This window comes from Egretta garzetta, unplaced genomic scaffold (assembly GCF_000687185.1).
Source record: "Egretta garzetta isolate BGI_Z169 unplaced genomic scaffold, ASM68718v1 scaffold45, whole genome shotgun sequence".
Classification (NCBI taxonomy): Eukaryota; Metazoa; Chordata; class Aves; order Pelecaniformes; family Ardeidae; genus Egretta; species Egretta garzetta.
In genome coordinates, this window is record NW_009260028.1 from 10,388,223 (window position 1) to 10,394,868 (window position 6,646).

Here is a 6,646-nt window from a genome sequence, read left to right on the forward strand (position 1 = left end):
AGTTATTTTAGCTGCAGACATGTTTACATTTCTGTGGTTTAGTCTATAACTTTCTCTTTTTCTTGCTTCAGAATTCTGCTCCATGAAGCAAAGCCCTTAGCTCCCAGACATTCCAAAAAGTCTGCCAAAATAATAGGGGGAGAAAAAAAAAAAAGGAGAAGAAATAAAAAAAACACACACAGAGACCCCCAAGTCTGGGTCAGGCGGAGGGCTGGATAGCAGCAGAGCAAGTATACCCCCTCCTCACTCTCTCCAGTTAAAAAGCCTCAGGGCTCCATTTCCTGTTTTTAAGGAAAAAATAAAGCGGGTCTAGGACTGATTTTAGACACTGCCTAGACCAGGGCTGGTGGGTGCCGAAGACCTTTAACTCTCTCAGTGCTGGAGGGTGCCCAGTAACGCTCCGGCCAAGGCACCCACATGCCTCCCTCCCTCCAAGAATAGCCACGGCAGTAAGATGGCTTTTTACCTCGCCATACATTTTCGGGTGCCTGAGCACAGCAAGCGCAGGACCTGAAGGTCCCGAGCAACAATGTCGTGCCCGTCCACCACAAATTAGCCGAGCGAAGAGATGAAATACCCCAAAAGTGGGGCCAAGTACCCTCTGCCGCAGGCCTGCCCGCACAGCACCCACCTATGGAAATCTCCCAGCGAGCCCCTGCAGTCCCTTCCCCGCAGGCTTTGGTGCAGAGCTGGGGACCCTGTTGCTGCCCACCCCACTTTCCCCACAGCTGCTGCCTCCCCTGCTATAGATAGGCAGCATCGCTCATGTGGCCCTCATTGAGTGGGCATGAAAACCACTCAAGCTTTTGGGCGTGAAATCCACAGCTTAGGAAAATCAAAACAGAGGAGTTTGGTTAAAATTAGGAACGCACGCTACTGAATGAAGCAAGAAGTCAGCGGACACCTCCCCATAAAACTATCGACTCGAGTTTTCCACTCTGAGGCTTGGTAGGTTATGGCATGAATAGAAACAGAGCAATCAGAATAAAGCACCCCTGTAATGAAGGGTTGCCTCTCCAGGGAGTTAGGGAAATGACAAGGAGAGGTGGCGGCAGAGAGGAGGAGGATGCCGCAAGCGCCGAGAGCTGCCGGAGCAGGCGCGGACCCAGCTGGGGCACCCGGCAGAGCTGGGACCCCATGTCCCAGTCCTGCACCTCTGCCCTGAGCAACCTGCCCCGGGACGGGGGAACCCGTGGCTCCACCAGCGGCGATGCAAAGCCTCAAGTGAGGCAGGGGAGGATAAAGCACAGCTGGCTTTCTTGGCCAGGCAGATGGTCATAGCCCCCCTGCCCCCCAACATTTGCCTCCCAACCAGCATTTTTAGGTGTCCCGCTTCCCCCCCTTATTTTTTTTCTTCCTTCCCTCCTCTCTTTTTATTTTACATGCCAGATGACTCCTGTATACTTGGGACCTTTCGCTTTTGAAGAAGCCAGAAAGCGTTATGATTTCCTAATGCTTAAAAAAGAAAAGAAAACACCTTTTCCCCAAGATGTTTTATATTAATTTAAGTATCGGTTCCTGGTTCATGTCAGCCCCTTTTGCAATGAAATGTCCTGCGTGGGCTGTCACACCTGCTAAATATAATCCTCTCTTTCTTTTGATATTCTGCAAAGGGCCTTTAAAGGTTCACATCCTTCAGTCTGGAGATTTAATTGCTTCATCTCAGATTTTTGAAAAGCCTTGTAAATTTCTGAATTTTGTCGATTTCAAAGCAGAAGGAAGGGGGATGCGATAGGGATGCAAGGGCGAGTGAGGGGCGATGCTGAGCGCACCGTGCCGATACCGCCGGGCCTCGTAAAAGCTCTGACCCACTGTCCCATCCCGCAGCTTCTGCTCTTTGGGGCAGACAACTTGAGCTGGTTTTATGACTTTCCAATGAGTTAAATATGAAAATAGTAGCCTATTTCGCTATGGTAAATGCTCACCAGGGAGGAAATCACAGATTCGGTTTTATAGAAGGTAATGGAGTGAGATTACCCACACTAATGTACTTAACTGTTCAGAGAACATAAATCTAGCAGGGAGACGGCCCCAAAACCAGTCGCTCCCCGAAACAAACTGCGGCCAGTGGCAGTTTTGTCCTTATGATGTGCTGGTGGCACCAGGTTTGCCTGGCGGTGCTGTGGTCAGATACCCCCGACTGGGAGGAGTGGGGCAGCCAGGTATCCCCGCAGGGAGGCAGGAGCCGAGCTGCCCCTCGCCTGGGGCCCAAAAATGCCTGGCAGGATGGGAGCAGACAGGGCAGGCGGGCTGTGGTGGGTCCTGCCGTCCCTATCACGCACCTCTTGGCCACACGCGGCAGCTCTCAGTAACACGTGATGGCCACAAACTCTTCTGTGAAACCGTGTGATGCAGAATCCCTATTAGCTAGAATAACACAGCAGGGAGGGGGACACTGAGCACGCCGTCAGCTTCTTGCTGCGCCCCGGGGGGTGTGGATGCAGGAACAGCACCCACAGCAGGGCCCCAAAATCCTGTATTTTCCTTGAGGAGATGCAGCAAAGCCATGCCTGGCTATCAGCGTGCCCCACGCAGCCACGTCTCTCCTGCATCACCTTCAGATGCAAAGTCCAGCGCAGTCACTCTCAGGCTGAGGGGACAGGCAGCCCCGCTGCAAACAGGCCGCCGCCACAGAGGACAGGAGGCGAGATGCTGGACCTCCCCGTGCAAAGATGCTCTGCCTCATCCTTTCAAGCTGCAGTCGGGGACTGCAGGTTTGAAGCGCTGACGAATGAACCAATCTTCTGCTGATCCTCTAAACCCTACATGTGTAACCTAAACTCACCAGCCAACGTTTCTGCAGAAAGTCAGTCGTTCCTTCTGCGATAGGAGCATGGGGTAGGAAAGGGACAGGGGAAGGGGCCAGCCAGGAGGGAGGCTGGAACATTCCTCACCATGCCACCAACCTGCATGGCTCAGGTGACATCAAGGAGCCCCCTCCTGCAGCCAGCCCCAGCTCACAGTGCCTGGCAGCTCTTCTCTCGCAGGCAGTTGCTCTGCCACGGCGTTTGTCCCCAAAACTGGCCCTGGTGTTTTCTGCAGGGGCAGAATCCTCCCTGCCGACTCGTTCCTGCAGCTTTCTTTCACAAGGAAGGAGGAAACTTGCAGACAGAAGCAGATGAAGAGTGGGCCTTTGAGCGCTGCCTCTTGTTCAGGAGTTTCATGTGGAAAGAAAAAAGTGTTCACTTCATTTTCCATCTCCTTAAACACAGTTTTCAAAATACAAGTTTGAAACAGACAATCAAAAATACCAAATTTTCACATCTGGAAAAAGAAAAAAAACCCATAACCAGATCTTTTCCCAATTTTCTTTCAGAGCAGTGGGCCTAGGGAAATACATTTATCATGCAACACATAGCACAGCCTTGGATAACTTGCAGTGTCCTAATGGGAGAAAGTATGCCTCCTCACCGGGGACTGGACGACTTCAGGGGTGCAGAGCTTACCACGGTTTTAGCCTGGTTGCCACAGGCTCTGGGGAAGGCAATGGCAAGAGCCATGGGATTTCAAAATTGAACGAGACCAAGACCTCATTTTTCGCCAACATGCCTCTGTTTCCATTACCGTTGGGCAAATATTGTGTACTGCTTTACGGCTCGTAGAAGTTTGAAGTTTCTGCTTTGAGGAAACAGGAGGAATTATCTTTGACCTCCTGCATACATAAAAAAAAAAAAGCACTCTGTCCGGTAGTGCTTTCGGTCTGGAACATCTGGGTCGCCTGTACGCCAACAGATGAGAGGTGCTTGCTGTGCTTAAAAGCCGGCAGGATGGGTTGTGAGCTGCAGCACAGAAAATGCAAAGCATGGAACCTGTGCCCTAGGCAGATCACACACTCCTGCGGGTTCAGACAAACCAGTTGCCCTCGGTGGGCTACAGTTCTGGCACTTATTTATCTTAGAGGTATTTCAACCCCAATTCATTAGATAGGACTGAAGAAGGAAGGATGTTAGTGAAAAGTTTGTAACATTAATTATCGTAGTTACTATCAATGCAGTAGGATATATGAATGATATTTATTTCTTCTGATATGAAACAAGATGAGTAGAGGGGATTTTATTTTATCCACTGTGTAACATTTTTCCCTTACAAAATGCAATTCCAGCACCTGACTTTATCAGTAAAATCAGAAAGAATTAATATTGTACCTATGAAAATACCATTTTAGATGAACTAGTCTGGCAACAAAAAGGGGACACCTTCATAAATATTACCTCTCACAGGTGTGGATGACATTCACTAATAAAGGTTCTCTTATGTAAAAATGACATTTAAACCAAGAGAGATGATGGGCAGTTATATAGACACATCCTATTGCCTGGATATGGACAGGCAACTATTTTCCCAAGTACCAGAAAGGATGACTTTTTTTACAGCATTTATGGATTTCTTGGAGTCACAGGCTGGACACCAGCAGCATTTTGGCAGTCTCTGAGAAGACCGCTGGCATCCCTCCTATGAGAGAATCACTTTTAATTAGGGAAGGAAAGATCATTTCTTCTTAAAAGCTCTAAGGCGGCAAAAGAAAGGATTTCATTTGGAGAGATTCTGGAACTTACCTAATTAAATATGTGGTTAGATAAGGTATTTGGATGAATGGGATATCAGTCACCAGGATATTCAACACCAATGGATATTCAGGACTGTTCTATCAATTTAAAACAATTCACACTGTTTCCCAAATATCTGGCTAAAAGAAAAGGGCAATCGTTGGTTGGTTGTTTGGGTTTTTCATTTTTAGTAATTTTTTTCTGCTTAAACTGGTAGCTGAGATTAAAAAACAAACAATATGTTGGCAGGAAAGGTCTAGGGAACACTTCAGACTCCTCTGAATTTCAGCAGGGCTCTTATGAGGCCACAAGTAATGATGGAAGAAATTAAAAAATGTCAAAGGTCTGACCTGAGTGATGGGAAAGCCGGGATGCTTGCCTGAATCCCTCCTAAACATCCTGACTCTCCAAAATAAGGTGAAACCGTCAGCTCTTTTCCCTGTATTTTGGCAGGTAAGCGCCAAGCTAGATAAAGCTGAAGAGCAGTCTGCAAGGCAAACTGGGATAGTGATGAGATAAACTCTTCTGTGCAAATGTCCACGGCCAGAACTGAACTTTGGACTTGTTCTCAGTTTTTGGGGTGAGGGCAGAAATTGTTGTGCCTTTTCCTATTTTGTCCAAAGCATTTCCCCTCCCTTCTCCAAAGGGGCATTTCTCTGCATCACTGCCTAGATTCAAGGGATAATAACTCATCTGGTGAATCAACACGGAAGCGCTGAGCAGTGCATCTTTGCAAGAACTGTGAAATTCTTCTACCACATGGCGAAAATTAAAAATAAGAAAGCTGAAAATTGAAGCGTTTTCAAAAACAGAAAGACAAAGTTTGGGTAGGTGACAAAATGTCATGATTTCTAAAGTATGTATTTATTTACTGGTAAAGAATTCAGCCAGCATACAGAAACGACTCAGGCCAGAATGGGTGCTTAAATAGAAAAAGCTGCAGATAAATAATGCATGAAGACAAGTCTGACCAAAAATAAAATGCTTACACTGTTCAATAGAGAGCAATTAATAAGTTTGAATACCATAAAGCTACTTGCTTATTATTTACTCATGTCCTTACATTTTTGCATTCCTTTTGATTGCTTGGTGTACGGTGATCCCTGAGGAGACCATAGCTTAATACAAGTGTAACTGAATAGAGAATCAATATCCAGATAAGTAAAATTTGTGTAGGATTTAAAATTGTGAACTATTTTAATCGTCTCCCTTCTTTACATTAGTCTGCTCCTCTATTTTCTGCATTTGCCATGGTACCAGAAAAAACTAAATTTTGCCTTCAGGTCGATGGAATCAGTCCTATCTTCATTTACGAGTGCCTAGACAGTTGTACATGCAGCTTTGGCTGGCAGACCTGCATGCAGACACTGCTCGAAGAAACATGATCTTAGCATACAGACTTAGTTCTTCCTCTATATCTGTCTCTTTGCAGCTACCCCCATATATAATCACCTCATTTTACCACCACCCCCTCCTTTATTTAGATAACTCAGCACAAGTTTTTCTGCAGTGTTTCTTCGTTGTCTGTGTCATAAAACAGTAGCATCTGAAATTACGGTCAGAGGCAGAAGAACAGCCTACCTGGGAACCTGAAGCTAGAAAAAGCTCAGCAATACATGAATAGGAGATACTTGATTTTCCACAGCTACAATTATATGCACACACGCACACGTGCACGCATGGACACACACACGCATTTCTTTTCACACCTACCTTGTGGCAGTAGTGCAAATGAGTTACATACGTGCTCTAGAAATGACATATACATAGGCTGCAGGCAGGTCAGAGCTCAGTGCTGAATTGCCGGGCACTGATGTGGGTGCCTCTGCAAAGGCTCCCTCTCTGCTGGCTGGAGAGGAAGGGAGAGGCCGTGGCAGAAGGTGACCTGGCTCTGGATGTGACACCAAATTGCCCTCCGGATGAGCCGCAGCCCAAGGGAGAGACCCACCCCCCTACCTTCAGCTGCTGCAGCAGCACCTCTGAAGTGGATGAGGGTAACTGCTGGAGTTGCGGCCCTTGGTGACTGCAGGTGACCTGTCTGTGTGTGAGGACAGGCTCGCCATGGAAGGTGCTTCTCAGCCAGCACCTTGATTGAGGTC